The sequence below is a fragment of the Varroa jacobsoni genome, unplaced genomic scaffold, assembly GCF_002532875.2.
Source record: "Varroa jacobsoni isolate VJ856 unplaced genomic scaffold, vjacob_1.0 scaffold_169, whole genome shotgun sequence".
In the NCBI taxonomy this organism is placed as follows: domain Eukaryota; kingdom Metazoa; phylum Arthropoda; class Arachnida; order Mesostigmata; family Varroidae; genus Varroa; species Varroa jacobsoni.
The window spans coordinates 36,781-51,934 of NW_019213071.1; the positions used below are offsets into that span (position 1 = coordinate 36,781).

The 15,154-nt window shown below is 42.4% G+C and overlaps 1 protein-coding gene across 1 annotated transcript in view; it reads left to right on the forward strand.

Annotated features, from left to right (window-relative positions):
- The first annotated feature begins 4,580 nt into the window (after positions 1 to 4,580).
- Positions 4,581 to 15,154, forward strand: part of LOC111271314 (pinopsin) — a 63,369-nt gene continuing 52,795 nt past the window's right edge. The window contains exon 1 of the mRNA XM_086972843.1: positions 4,581 to 5,286. The gene's annotated coding sequence lies outside the window, so the exon portion shown is untranslated. The remainder of the gene's footprint in view (positions 5,287 to 15,154) is intronic.

The window sequence follows — 15,154 nt, forward strand, 5'->3', positions numbered from 1 at the left end:
TCCCACGCCAGAGGACGCAAATCTAAATTACCAGCATCCTAAGATTAAGATACGCCATACATTCACACAGCCGAACGACACTATTTGGGTGCATAACGAGGTTTTTTTTACAAGATTTAATACTCGTTTCATTGTGTTACAGCAGATTTATCACTATGATAACAAAAATTGATTTGATGTTTCCCCAAAGGGCATGAGCTATATTTAAATAGCCATACGTCTGTCCTAAAGAGACCTTGCGTCCTTCTTGGAGGTCGCTATGATAAAAGGAATACCCATGAGAAATAAAGTCGTCAGGCGATACATGTTTTTTAAAGGAGTCATATTTAACAATTTACATTCATGCTGTACCGTGTAACTTGCCAAACGAATTGTTAGTTGAAGATTATATGGCCTGATACAATAACTATGCAAAGAAATAGAACTGAGCAAATTGTTCGGGTTATTTACCGATACAAACGTATTATGACACCGCGCAGACGATCACAAGCCTGAAAGGTTCGGTTACGGTCAATAGGACTTGCCATGTCTTGTGTTGTACTGTGCGAAGTCCTTAAAGCCAGATCTAATGAGTTGACCCGACGTAGTTCCGTGGTGCCCCGTACGTTTGTAGCATACCTTTTAGGGCGCAAAATATCGAAGGGTGATATGTTAATAATAAAGCTGATACAAAGCATCTATCGTTTTCCCTTTTTATCGCAAGTAATATCTGTAATAACTTTATCCCTTTATTAACACAGGTTGTATAAAATTACGATTTATGACTGGCCAATATTTACTATTTTAAATGTTGTCAATGACAAACGCAAATTAGAATGCAAGAAAATAAGATTGGTTCGGGCTCAATATGTGTAATACTCGAGGACTATTTTTTATACGTAGTAGCTTGTATATTTTAGTCCTAACTTTGCGATTGCGGCAACTCCGAGCAAAAATGTGGGCAGCTACTACGTACAGCTTACTACTACTATGCATATGCATATACTGGTAGGAGATTTAGGGCTAACAACAGGCTGTGAATTAGATATGTCAGATAACATACCACTTAAAATTTGTAAGTGATAGATGGCTGTTAGCTATTGGACGTTAAAAAGCAGACAATTTAAGGACACAAAAGCAGCTGACGGACATATGAGCCGACCAAGTGGCCTGGGACGACTGCGGTAAGATAGAAAACGCGTCACCAAAAGCGAAGTTAGCAAACCAGGTTTAGCCTAACCCTAAACCACTACTAGGCCAACAACGTTAGTACTTGCAGCTCTCGTTGTGCTTTATAATTGCCGTACCGTCTTAAATCATCCGCCAGAAAGACGTGATACAGCCGGCTTAATCACCCTTCGCTCTCGCTGTTCGGTTCCAAACGTTCACTTTTTTTTTATAATTCCTGTATCTGAAGGTGCCAGGACGCGACCTTCGTTTGCCTTTTTGTTCATGTCATGTAAGATTCTGTCTTGGCCTTTCAATTGTTCTCCCTGTAGGTTTCTTACAGCAAACGGGTCACTAATAGAGAACACTTATTAGAAGAGCATCGGTATCGATACAGCCAATGAAAGATGGGGCGCGATATCAATTTAAGGGGTTGTATAATACGTGTCCAATAATGCCATACATATAGATTAGTCGAAATCTGTTGCGGCATCAGTGTTTTGATTATCTTTTTACCGATCAAAGTGAGAGACCACGCATAAATTAGGTTTTCTCTTTCGAGTGACTCGCTTGGGCCAATATTTGCCTAGCAAAGAACGTTCGTACCCGTTGTTTGTTACCTGTAGTATCGTTCCGCGGGCGCGGTTTGTTGTGGCATTGTACCGTAACGCACGTACTCCTACCGAACCTACCAACAATCTCCTGGAGCCCCCAACAACCTGCTACAAGGATGACCCTCCTCCACGGAAGGCGCCCTTCCTCCGTCAAGTTCTTCCTTCCCTCTCCTATTAGGGCCGGCACCCCTCTCTTTTGCGTGGTGCTCCCCAACCTAGCTGAACGCCTCGTCGATGAAGCTCTGAAACAGGAGTTTAATGTCTGCTAGCAAAGTTAACGCTAGTAGGTGAGACTGCCAAGCTGCTGCTCATCGCCATTGCCGCTAAGCTTCAGTTAAACTTCTTCCCTTCGTGTTGCAACATACGTCGGGTTTGAAAACTTATCGTTGTTACTTTTCTATTTGTCGAGTGCTGTGGTGTACACAATCAGTCAGCTTACCAACCGGTACCATTGGCACTGCCATTTGTCTCCCTATTTTTCTCCCTGCGTTCAGATTTTCTTCATTTATACTGCGTGAGCCGGGCTGCGGCGGCCCACCGAACCGAAGCCGCTTCAGGCCCTCCAAGTCGGCCAATGCTGACACGAAGCCCCGCCTCCGCAAGCAACAGGTGCAAGCCTCCTGCAAACGCAGGCGCCCTTTGGGCCGGCGAAAACACCAGTGGCTACCTCAGCGCAAACAGTCATAGTGATAGAAACAAAAAAAACAGCGACAAAGTCGGCGAAAAGTGTGACATAAACAAAAGTCTTTCCAGCATTAACAGAAGCCGCAGCATTAGGCATTCTAGTAACACAAGTGGCTTTGGCCTAAAGATCAGGACCGAAGGAAGGCTACCAACAACGTCAGTTAGATCAAGATCGATACAGTCAGAAGAGATACCTGTGCGAACCTTGTGGTCGTTGTTATTATTATTGCAAGCCGCTAGCAAAATCTATAACAGCGCCTCCGCTAGTAGCTGGAAAATTACAAGAGGCCTGAGCAAAGCTAAGACTGGTATTGCGGTCGATTTCTTGAGGTCAGGTCTAGCACGAGCAGTTTTAGTTATCGAAAGGCGAAGAAACTCTGTTATCAGGATCAAACGTTCCGTAACGAACACGAGAGCGAGCATATTGTTGCGACCGCTTTGTAAAGCGTCACCAGCAGTTACAGCAACAACAGCCAATTCTCATTTTAACACTGTAAGTTATACACGCCTGTACACCTCGAGTACCGTCAAGCCAGCAATTATTTTGAGCTGAGTGTAGAGAGGACTTCCTAGGTTGGGTCGTTGTGTCTCGCTCCTGCATCGCCCAGGTCCCACCGAAACACAGGTGCTGCCGGCTTCCATAGCCACTGTCAGTTTTTACTACCTCATTACTACAATCAGCTTCCTTATCCGGGACAGCACCACCCACCGAGCGCTACTCATCCCCAAAAATAAATCAAAGCCTATATAAATAACTTCGAAATTACGGCTTCATCCGTACAATGGGGATTCCGATCGAAAACTTTTCAGACGTCAACGACGAAAGAAACAGAAGCAACAGCGATAACTAAAATAACATTACCCGAGATATTCAGAAAACTTCGGCTAATTAATTTAGACCGATTGAAGTTTCTTTGCTAAAGCCGATAACGGCACAGTGTTAATTACTATACAAATGGCAGGGGCGAAGCATTAACTACTGGATTGCTCTGCATGTACAATACATGTACAAATGCGTTCATGCGAAAAAGTCATTCTCTTAATACTCATAGGATAGCGTATTGTTAGCAGTCAACAACCTAGATTGATTTGTACTCATGTATAGATGTTCATCCATTGATCATCTGAATAAGGTTAAAGGAGATTTTTGTAAATTGGCACTTATGTTAACGATTGATGCCAACCTGTTCTTCGACAACAACAGTGAACGCCGCTGCAGCCCGGCCCAGCCCAAAACAAAGTGAAACCAGTAGGTTTTTGCTCACGTGACGTGTGTGAGTGGTAGTGGGTACATCCCGTTCAGAGTGTATGTGTGAGGTCATTTGCGTACTCGAGAAAAGTTACACTTAAGTTAAGCTTACTGTCTTATTACTAGGTGCGTGGATCGACGGAAAAGACATTAGCGTCGTACGTTGAGGAATCCAGATCGTGATATCTTTTTGGCGGATTTACATTTTGCTCGCCCCAACCCTGAACTGATTTTTCGACACGATCCGTCTTCAAGGCTGCTTTCATCCTTAATAAGCCATTCTAATTATTATGCGCAAATCGCACTACTTCCGGTAACCAAGACGACGATCGAGTCCATTGTCTACCGTTAACTATGTTCATCGTTTGAGTGAGCCAGCAGATCTACGGTAACGCACAATATAAACAAGGCTTAACAATAGCTTAGCATTATATAGACTCAAACAACGGTACAGTAATTGAAGAACGGGTGGAACACGAAAAAAATAACCGGCGTATTACTTTTATTCAATAATAGCATCCCATCTTTGACAATGAGAAACACAACAACGATAAGGATTGCTACCGTTACGACATGATTGAAGTAGTTGCGATATCTGTGTGTGCTAAGAAATGCTGAGTTTTGAGTCGTGCGTAAGATCCATCCTTACAGCTAGTGCGGTCGAAGAGGAACTCATAAGGTTCTCATAAGGTTTCTCACCGATCTCCGTTTGTCCTCGGCAGTCGAATACAAATACCCATTACCTGTGGAGATTTCCCCTACCAACTGTACTAAGAATTAGGTTAGCAGCAGTTACTAAAGCACGAATAACTTTGTTGTCGTCGACGATAGCAACAAAAAACGATAACAGCAAAGCTAACAATTACGTAGAGGAAGCAGCGCGTAAGTAACACTGGACTTAGGAGCGACTACCCTAAAAACAACGGGCGAATCAGTATATGCACGCCTACAGCGAGCGTCTTACATGACTAGTAGATAGTTCGGCACTGACAGGCAGGCCGCCTTTCAATCGACAGATACGAAGGCGAGAACAACTGAAAATAGAGTTGAGAAAACGGACAATACCGTTTCCCATTATCCTAGTAAATTTTTCTAGACCCTCCGTATAGAAGCTCTGATGGGTGTACTGTCGCGCATCGGTTACAACATCGATCGTCGGACTTTTGCAAACGATTGCACCATTTAATTAATCAATATATATAAGATTCACTGAGAAAAGCTGCGACAGTGACAACGATACCAATTCCATCTAGAGATCTTGCTATTCGGAAACGATTGCATTGTCGCTGACGTATCGCGCGTCCGGAGTTTTAACTGTATGCAGGTGTACCGCAACTGCATCAACAGAAACGCTTGTCTTGCTGAGATTAATTAAAGAAAAACGTATCAGTCATCCGAAACGCACGCAGTCTAAATAATAATAGGACGACAAACAAAATTACGAATTTCGTCTTGATATCTACAGAGTGGTAAACCAACAGGAAAAAGCAGACAGGACAACACTGTGGCAGTGACCAGCATAAGCCATCAGCCCAATACCACTGAACACCCAGTACAGAGCTAGAAAAAAACCCACTTTGATCTTGGAGGTCGGTAAGTACGATTTCAGAAAAAGGCTACGTAATCATAACCTGCTTATTTTCTTTGTTTGATAGAGTATTGTTGTATTAAATGAAGCCAGGTTAGCAAAGTTCTTCCGTAGCAATTCTTCATTGCCATTTTTATATTATTATATTTGGTTATAATGTTTTAAAATCCGCCTCAACACAAAACATCAACACAGCGGAAGCTACAGGAAAATCCAGTAGGAAACAGCAGGATTACGTTGATTATTTGAGGTAGACAAGATTCCTAATGGTCGTTTTCCCTCAGCCTGGCCACTAAACGGATATGGGCAAAACCAAGAATAATATTTCTCGCTAATCTTCCGCTGCAGATCATGGTCGTGGAATTGCTTTAGGATGATGCGCGAAAGTGCCTGAAAGCGTAAATACAGAACAAACGTGGGGCCGGGTGACACGTCGACAATCAGCTGTAACTGTGGCTGTTGTACAATACGTCTGTACCAGTCTCGTGCGACGCGCTAAATTGTTTCATTGTTGTCTTGAGATCACCAGCACCGACAAAGCAACTGCAGTGCAAATGGTCACCACCGAAATAAAAGTCCCTCAAGTTCGGCCAACTGCTGAGGTCCTATTTTTCCTTATTTCCATTTTCCTCTTTTTCTTTTTCCCCCATTGCTTTTACAATCTCCCTGTATTGAAGATACATACGTGCGACGCCATCACGATGTCCAGTTTCGTTCTGCGGAGTCAGACAGCAACAGTAAGGGATACCTACGGGCGTTAAATTAAAGGTGAACGTGACAAATCCTACAAGAAAAGAGCAAGATAGAAAGACTGAACGCGACAGCAGCTCGAGGGGTCAAAATAAAGAAGTGAAATGAAAAGCAAACGACTGGCTTTCTTCCTTGTCTTTTGCCTTTCTGTCCTTTTCTACAACTCAATCCGCGTTGACTTGAGACCGTCCCGCCAACCCCATATACTTTCATTTTTTATTTACGAGTGTCGGTAGTAGAACGAGATTCGCGAGAGATCTAAGGGCGACGTCTCACGGTGCTTTTTTGATGCGCGGGAGTAACAACAGCCGCCTCCGAAGAAGAAAAATACGTTCACGTTATCTGTGAAACCACAGTACTGTTGCTTAGTAGTAGCTGTAAGAGCAGTCCGCGTCGTACACGGTTGGAAGCTGCATATCTTAAAATAGCACAAGGGATTAAATCCAACTTTAGGATGGGTAGTAGTTTGGCCGGCTGACGCGGAAAGAAATTGTCGTGCTATCTTTCGGAAGCGTGTTGCCCATGGGCCGGTATTTCGGCCGCGAACCGAGGCTACCGAATGGTCATAAGAGAACCATTCTACTTGTCCATTCTAAAGTAACTGGGAGCGATGCCCAGGCACAAGTCCGTATCGGTACCCTACAACGATGGCCAGGCACACCCTCGGTGTCACTAGCACTTCCTTTCGCCCTCAGCCTGTAGACGACTACGGGATTTACCGACTATAGTTTAAGGTTCTCTTCGTTTAAAGCCGGTGGCGCTATCGCTGGCTCCGCTACTACTGCCAGCGCCAAGCAGCCATCAGGTCAGGCAACGCCAAGGCGTTAATCCCCATCTGGCCTTGCGCACTCGAATAATACGTATCTCGCCGTGCGTTTCTCTTCCTCCTTTATATTTTATTTTTCTCAGTCGCTTCTCCACTTTTTTGCGCTATAGTTATGTGGTCTAGTCTAATCTCTAAAAGAACCCCGGCATAGGGCTCATAGATGGTCTCCCTTGCTAGTCAGTTTTTCTTGAACTTACAGCATGCCTACAGCGCTCCCATCCTTATAGCAATCGCCCTCTCGAAAGGCAATCTCTTGATATACACAGTTATATCCATACTATGCCATCGTGGAATACGCCTCGTCCCAAACTACGTACTATCTACCAGGCCATCTAACTCAAGTTGGTCATGAGATGACCAAGCACCGAGCGCAACGACTTACTCAATTTACTTACTTAACATCCTACAGAAAGCAAGCTGGTTCCGACGAAACATTTACACATACTCTTTATCTTTACTGCTTCCTACACCGCGTAGACCTAAGGTTCCAAAAAGTGACAGAGCCTCTATGTATGCCCCCGGCCAGTTTTTGGTTAATGTAACCAAAATGCGCTAACCTACCCAAGGGGGCCGCCTAGTGGGCTTCCGCTACTGGATGCAGAGAGCATAAGCAGGAATAATTAACGGCCCGTTTTTAGAATCAATTTTTGCCAACGATCAGTACGAGTAAAGGCGAGGAAAAACAAATGTGTGCAGGTGGGTAAATGGACAAACGAGTGAATGAAATAATAAAATGGACGACGGACAGGCAGAAAGTTCCTGGACTTAGGGAAAAAAGCTGGACAATAAGCTCCTGAATAAGGGATGAGTCTTTGTGCGCCAAGTGGAAATCTAGATAGAATGAGCAACCGAGAATGGTCTTGAGAAAAGCGATGGAATCATTAAATCGTCGAAGAAGAGCAGATATGATGGGTCTCGTCGCTGACCTATACTATTTTTCCTATTGAGGGGATGATCAGTGGAACTCTGGAGACATACAAATGCAGACTGAATTTGGGTATGTGTCCAGGGTGAAGGAACATCAAATAGCATGTTTTTTTTACCACAGAGTCCAGTAAAAACGAATACAATCGTTATCGTCGTCGACTGTAAATAGCCAGCATTAACCGGATTATGCAGTTACCGGGATATTATAACAAAAATCAGGATGTGCTCCTATTGGTTGCTAAGGGGGTGCTGGATATCTAGTAGATTGCAGGCACGAAGAGAGCCAAGTGTACACTCATTTTTTAATATCTCCTTTTTTTCAAAGGGAGTCTGTAGAGAGTAAAAAGTAGTAATATGCACAATATGAATGAAGGTACAAACACCTCACGGAGTAACATCCCTTGATAACGCCGCATTATGCTATAGAGCATTATGATAAAACTTAAGCCAATGGCGTCGTTTAAATGTCAGAGCATTTATTTCCACGCAGATCTCGAAATCTGTTGTAGGAGACAATACTCGTACATAGAACAGATAAGTAATCGTTTGATGCAAAGACAGGGCGCTGCTTAAGCATTAAGAGTCTAAACGATAAAAACTTTATTTTAGGTTGAAGAAATATTCCTAAGGAGAAGTAATTGCATAATAGAAACAGACAATGAAAAACCCAGACACGGGTCCATCTTCAAGGAACTTAATGATCACCTTTACACACAGATTGCGCGCCTCTGTCGTCTTTCCTATATTATTCTGCTTCTTAACCATGATTAAACTTGATTTTATAATTAGATTGGCCGAAACAACGGGGATAAGTATGAATTTTCCCGAGTTCGATTAACTCTATCTAATACCACCTACTGTGTCTACGTGAAGTAACATATGCGTTTTCTGCCTATTTCTTAAGCTCAGCGGCGTATTTTAACACGATGTTCAGTACAAAAAATCCGCAAAGATATTTCCATCAAATAATCTGCTACACGTTTTGCTTATTCCGATATTATTATTCAATTCAAATATCTTTCTATTATTCTAGCTGTCAGAAACGTGTGTTCAGCTTAAAAGCACTATTTGCTCTCTGTCTTCGAAAGTTACCCTTGTCTCTGTAACCTGAATTAGGTACGTAATTACTGTGAAATTTTATTTTGAGTGCCTAAACGCTGTCATTTTTTGATGTTTGCAGATAGCTTCTGTGTCCGTTATCGATTTACCGAGGACTAGTTAGACCAAGTTCTATATTAAGATCTCTTGTTATCTATGCCAATTAACCAAACGGCTAGTTAGCGCTTAGAACACCGAAGAAATCCTTAGTGTTGGTCTTCATAGCAGTTTCTCATTCTGCTATGAGACGTCCTGTGCCACTTTCCCGGTGAATGTGAACCTTAAAGGCACTGGTCTACCTCAATGTCGGCGATAGCTATCATCGATCCCACTGCTATAATTAGATCACCCGTAGGACAAGGGTATGCGGCCTGATCCGTGAGCCGTCCACGCCTAACTTTGTCTTGCTGCCTGATAGTACAGACCCTGAGCTACCACATCATTCGGCTGTACATGTGCCGCATTTTGCTTGGTTCACAGTCAGGTCGGGTCGGTTTAGAAAGTGGATGGATGACTTGGGAAGACTGCTACCGGGGGGGGGGGGGCACCTGGATATAGCGCGCTATCGAGAAAGTGAACGGAGGGCCACGGCTAGAAAGGGCATCTTACCTTTGGGTACGTTGCGGTGTCAGACGACATTCAGGCGCCAACTCCGGAGTTGAGGCTGCATCACAGGTCTATCTGTCGGGCCATTGACTTTGAGTTGAGAGCCTATCGTCAGAACACGACAATTAAATGCCGCAGGCGAGTGGATCTGAGCTGTACAAAGGACTGGCGATTGACCCTTTGTGGCGGAGGTAGCTACTGCTCCTCGAGATACGTAAACGCTAACAGCTTGTTCGTTGTTCGTAAGTAAAACCTTGACAGTACTAACTCTAGTTGATTATTATGTACCTGCAAATATTATGACAAAATGGAAAAGCACATGATGAAACCTCCGTCAAAAAAATACAGAAGGGTTAAAAGAACGTTTGAGTCTCGTTTCTCAAATCATGATGCTTATGTTTCCTGTTAGATTTTAACCTTCGATGTATAAGAGTGTATCTCTTAAATACAGAGGGGTTGCTAAATGGTGTCCCACGTGTTCATCAGATGATGAAAAAACCACCGTACATAGAGCCACAATTGTTCCCTTAAAGTAGTTGCGATAACAAATAGGTGGAAAACACATAGAGGAGAAAATGAACACTTTACATACATAGCGTAGTTTACGAAATAACGACAACGTTCAACAATGACTTTAGACGCTGATCAATGCTCCAGATAGCAATTACAACCATACGTTCAATTACGTTAAGGTTATGGATGAACAAAGCAATGGCACAAGGCCTAACGCCATGTACTCAACAGGAAGAACAAGCTCTGAACGACATGAAGGCAGGCAGCGATGTAAGCGCGCCATTTTTGTTTTGTTTTATTTGAAACATTTTTGTGTGCGAAATAATAGAAGGCATAATAAATGATTTGTACACATAGCCCAGAGGTGATAATTAAACACTTACCTGTTAACTTGGCGCTATTTTCATTTTAATTAGCAGCTAAAAACAATCGTAGACGAGTATCGATTACTTAGTTGAGCGTATAGATATTGTTTGGCCTGTAATTTATCCTGAATCTCCAATGGGGCAACATTTAGTAACAGATGTGAGCTACTGTGTAAATTCAATCATATGATACTTTTTCATCTATCTAAAAAAACTGATTTTTGATGGAAAACATCGGTATTATTGTGCTTCATGTCAAACCACTTTATATATATATATATATATATATATATATAGTTGATAATCCTTTACGCTGCGGCATAGTGTCGCATCTATTGATTTCTTATTAGTACAAAAATCGTATCTTATGAAATTACAAAGTTATTTAAAGTGCGTCCCTTGCGACTCAAAGTAGATATGAGAAAAGACCCTGTGAAGAATCGACGAAGTAAGCTGTCTGGTGTACATCTTACGTAGTTTTTTTTTTTTTTTTTTTTTTATTAATAACCAATGAAGGTTTTACAGTAGTCTATTAGCTCACTACGAAATTTCTTTGGCTTCCAACATAAAAAATTTACTGACCTTTTCATACTATATTGAATTAATCTTTCTTGCTTCACTACCCAAAGTGCTTCCGTCCTATATATACATTGCATATGCAAATAACTATTACGTAATAGCGTTCGTTTCTTCACAGATTTGTGTAGCTAGGTAGGCTGTTGGCAGATATGCATAGCCAGAACCCATACTTCCTCCTGGATCTACCTATCTGTTTAAGCCAAGGGGTAAATCTTTCCTCGAAACGCGTGCTCGGGCTCTTCTAAGGCTTGCATGCCCTCGCACTATTTATTTGTGGCACGCGAAGTTTCTTTATTATTGACGTATGCAACCTGGCATATCATAGCCTGCCAGCCATTCGTGCGCTGTTTGGCTTGAAACATACTGATATGTTCGGTCGGGTTGATGCGATGACTCGCATTAACCAGGTACTTCGCTGTGTGACGGTCTACATACGCAGATAGGTTTCTATTTAATCTCTTATGTACCTGTACGAGATCTCGCCGCCAAGTGTTTGCTAGTGAAAGTTTTTCCGATCGGGGAAGTCCGGGGGCGTTACTTGGAGGACCCAAGCGGAAGGCCTTGAGGTGCGCATCACTGCATTAGCGAACTTCAACCCTTCACAACCAGCTCCATCGACAGCGCACCAAATTCAGATTGAATGATAGCGGCATGTTCTCCAGAAACAATACCGAAAGCAACGGCAATGTGTTCCTGTTCTTTCTTTTTTGACCCTGATGCTACCTCTAGGGCTGCTGCCCCCGGCGTCTTCGACGCCGCCGCATTTGAGGTTGAATCAAACAGAGCGTCGAGAAGATGTCGAAACCGCTTCCAAAAGTAAAAGCACGCAAAATAAAGGCATAATAGCTACCAAGGGAGGTACAGGGCCTGACGCCAGGGACACGACAAGTCAAAATAGGCCGTCACATTGTATTCTAATAGGGGAGAGGGACAAGTTGGCTGGTGGAGTACCTGCCCCATTGTTGGCTCGCTTGCGACGAGTGAACAGCGGGGACACAGAGAATTTTAGAAGGATTTCAATAATCCTCCTAAAACTATCAGTATGCAAATCCAGCTCAATTAATTTTAAAAAAAATTGAATAAAATATATGATTACTGTAATCACATTGATAGTAAAAAATTAATAAAATAATACGATGCTCAGGATATTGGAAGTAAAACTAATGGTTACAAGATTCACAGAAGTAGACACTGACAAAGAATAGAGGAAAGCTATATGCTAAGAGGAGTGTGCCATAGTAATGAGTTAACGTCTTTTACCATTGCTTATGGTGAGAGACTCTGACATGTTTCGGGAAGCTGAACACGATGGAGACAAAAGGAGAGGCCTTCCTGATTCATAGCAGTGTATCATTACGCTGATAGTAGTCCAGTCGGCTACCACTTACAGTTTTAAATTTGCATCGCTTTCAGAGTGCTCCCTGGCACGAACGCTGCGACCATTGGTGTGCAACCATAACAAATTTAGGCAAGCGAAGCTCGGCCGTTCTGTACTAGCTTTTCTCTCTCTCTCTCTCTCTCTCTCTCTCTCTCTCTCTGTGTATGTGTGCAGGATATATAAAAAGGAATTATAACCTCAAGTATTATTTACTTATAATTAATATTTATACTGCAAAATAATATACATAAAATGCTTTCGCTTTTCTCCTGGCGCGGACGTTTAGAATTGTTTTTGTTCTGGCAGCAATAGGCTGTTAATTGACGAACTTCAACGAATATTTGTGCAATCCCAAATCTTAATTTTGTATTATCACTATTCTGGCGTAGACCTTATGTTTAGGGTATTCCCGCAAAAAATCCAGTTGGAAGATTTTTGTCAAAAAATCACGATGATAGTATGCAAATACTCCACCCTATCAAAAATCCAATTCCCCCTTCCAACCCAAATATGTGATAAACCATGTTCTTGCAATAAGTTTAAGTAATTGACATCAATTACTATATCGTCGAAAAATAAGGGTCCAATTTAGCCTTATGCAGAAACATACTGTAACTCCTGATGCTAACTTAACACGGTGTTTTCGCTTGACGTATCCAGGTAAACGCAATTATGGGAATTAATTTAACCATTCTATTTGAGTGCAGATTCATCGCTATATATAAATATACGAACTAAACCACATGATGGTAACTTAACTCCGCGTGTACGCAGTGATGCTCTCGAAACTTAATTAGCCGTACATGATACCCAAAGTTCACAATAGCAGGAATGTTTGAGAGATTTATACCGCACCAGTAGTGCAGATAGCAGGCACTAACAGATAGCTACATTTAGCGTTAGTCAACGAGACATGTACGGTTTAGTGAGAATAGTTCAGAAGCCCCAAGGGGACCGGGCGAATTAATCAGTTGTTTGCCGCATGGGTTGCTGTTGCCATCATCAGGATACGTTCGATTAGCTGCGCTATGAGCGATGCGTATATTTACTTACAACGACGTACCTCTTTTTTTAGCTGACTCTCGTCTCTTTTATAATAGACGCTTGTCTCTTTAATAATGGATGCTCGTCTCATTGCTGGTGGGGAATTGCGACCAACTGATGGATTGATGTAGATCCGAACATCGCGAAGTAATTTCTGGGGGAAGTCAAGTCTTCATTTCTATTAAAAATGCAGACCCTTGTAAGGTTATGAACTTTGCTGGCTAAAAATGGCAAAAAATTTACGGAAACAAACGACGGGCTTGCGTCTATATACTCAAATATCTCCGTGGTGCTCTATCTATGTGCTCTCCGTAATCATACACTGTCTTGAATCTCCCTTAGTGCTCGGTATCAAGCGCACACCTGTTTTTGGTTCTCTCTTTCCCTGTACAATTCTATGGTGGCAACTACTTGTGGCCCTGAACATAGTTTTAGGATCCTTGTATTTTAAAAAAGTCAAATTGTACTCTATCAATACAGAATCTTCAACATAGGACGTCCAGAACAATCATCTGCCTGTGCTGCTCCGTGGAAACATCAAGTAGCTACTTGTGGGTCAGGTCGAGACCGACCGCTTTGAGAGATAGCCTATTCCGATCCTGAAACGACGAAGAAGTATGTTTACCTATTTCGGGCTTGTTTTATTTTGGGGTGGCAGGCGCGAACTTCTTAACGGTTTTGTTTTTGCTAAGACTTCACCACCGTACAGCCATTAAGACTCTCGTGTCGTCAGCGGGACCTCGCTGTTTCAAGCGTGATCAAGCGAGAAGGCGAACAGGACTGAGAACAGGAACCAGGAAGCTCCGGTGGGTCTCCAAGTGTTGGTGGGTTCGAGACGATCTTGACAAAGGAGATTGTGTCAATTTGTTACGGGAGTGAACAGAAAACTCCCTAGAAAACTAGAACCCGCCCTTTCCAGCACAAAAGCCTCTGCGGCCCCTGTGGCCCTTATGGCTGGTGCAGCTTTCACTCTTTTTTTTTCGATGAAAGATTAGTAGTCTGACGAAAAAGGATGTTGAAAGCAAAGCAGAAGTGACTAAAAAAAAAAAAGGAGGTTACAATTTTTGGCTTAGGCAGAGTAACCTACCGGTAGTCCAGCAGAAAAGGTCACCAAGTAGCACTCGACCGTTGTCTATCTTCAAAGCAACAGCAATAATAAGTTATTGGCTGATGATAACAAATGAAAATGGCAGCAAAAAAGCGGATCTTCCTGAGAACGGCTGAGCATGAATTATGTATTGGTCACTACGGGCGTGAGAAGCGCGTCTGTGACACAGTAGCAAGATAACGAGATTGGAGAAGGAGAACGTTTTAAGTATTAATTATCTTAAGTCGCTAAAAATGCTATCGCGGCTTCATCAGGAATGTTTTTTTGTCGTCCTCGTCGTTATCGTTGCAAAGGCAGGAATCGCGTTTGCAGTCTTTGGAAAGTGGGAAACGGCATACGCTATCATTCACTTGAGGCGATTTCTTTGCAGAATTGTACTTTTTAAACCAAATACAAACACTGGCAACGAAAATCAAATGCTAAAAGTAAACTGAACCTTAAGGCTGATGTGTGGATATATTCGACAATTTAGGAATAAGCCAAATATAGGGTGTCTAAACTATTTCCTTTTCATTTCTTTTAATTTTCATTGAGTATACGTATTGAGTAGAAGCGTCTTCATAAAGACTGAACATTGGCTGTAGAAATTCTCTGTTATATAATGTTAGATTTTTAGAAGTATCTAGGTAGAAATCAGGCATATTAGCATTAACAACAAGTTTAACTAATTCCTAAGAAG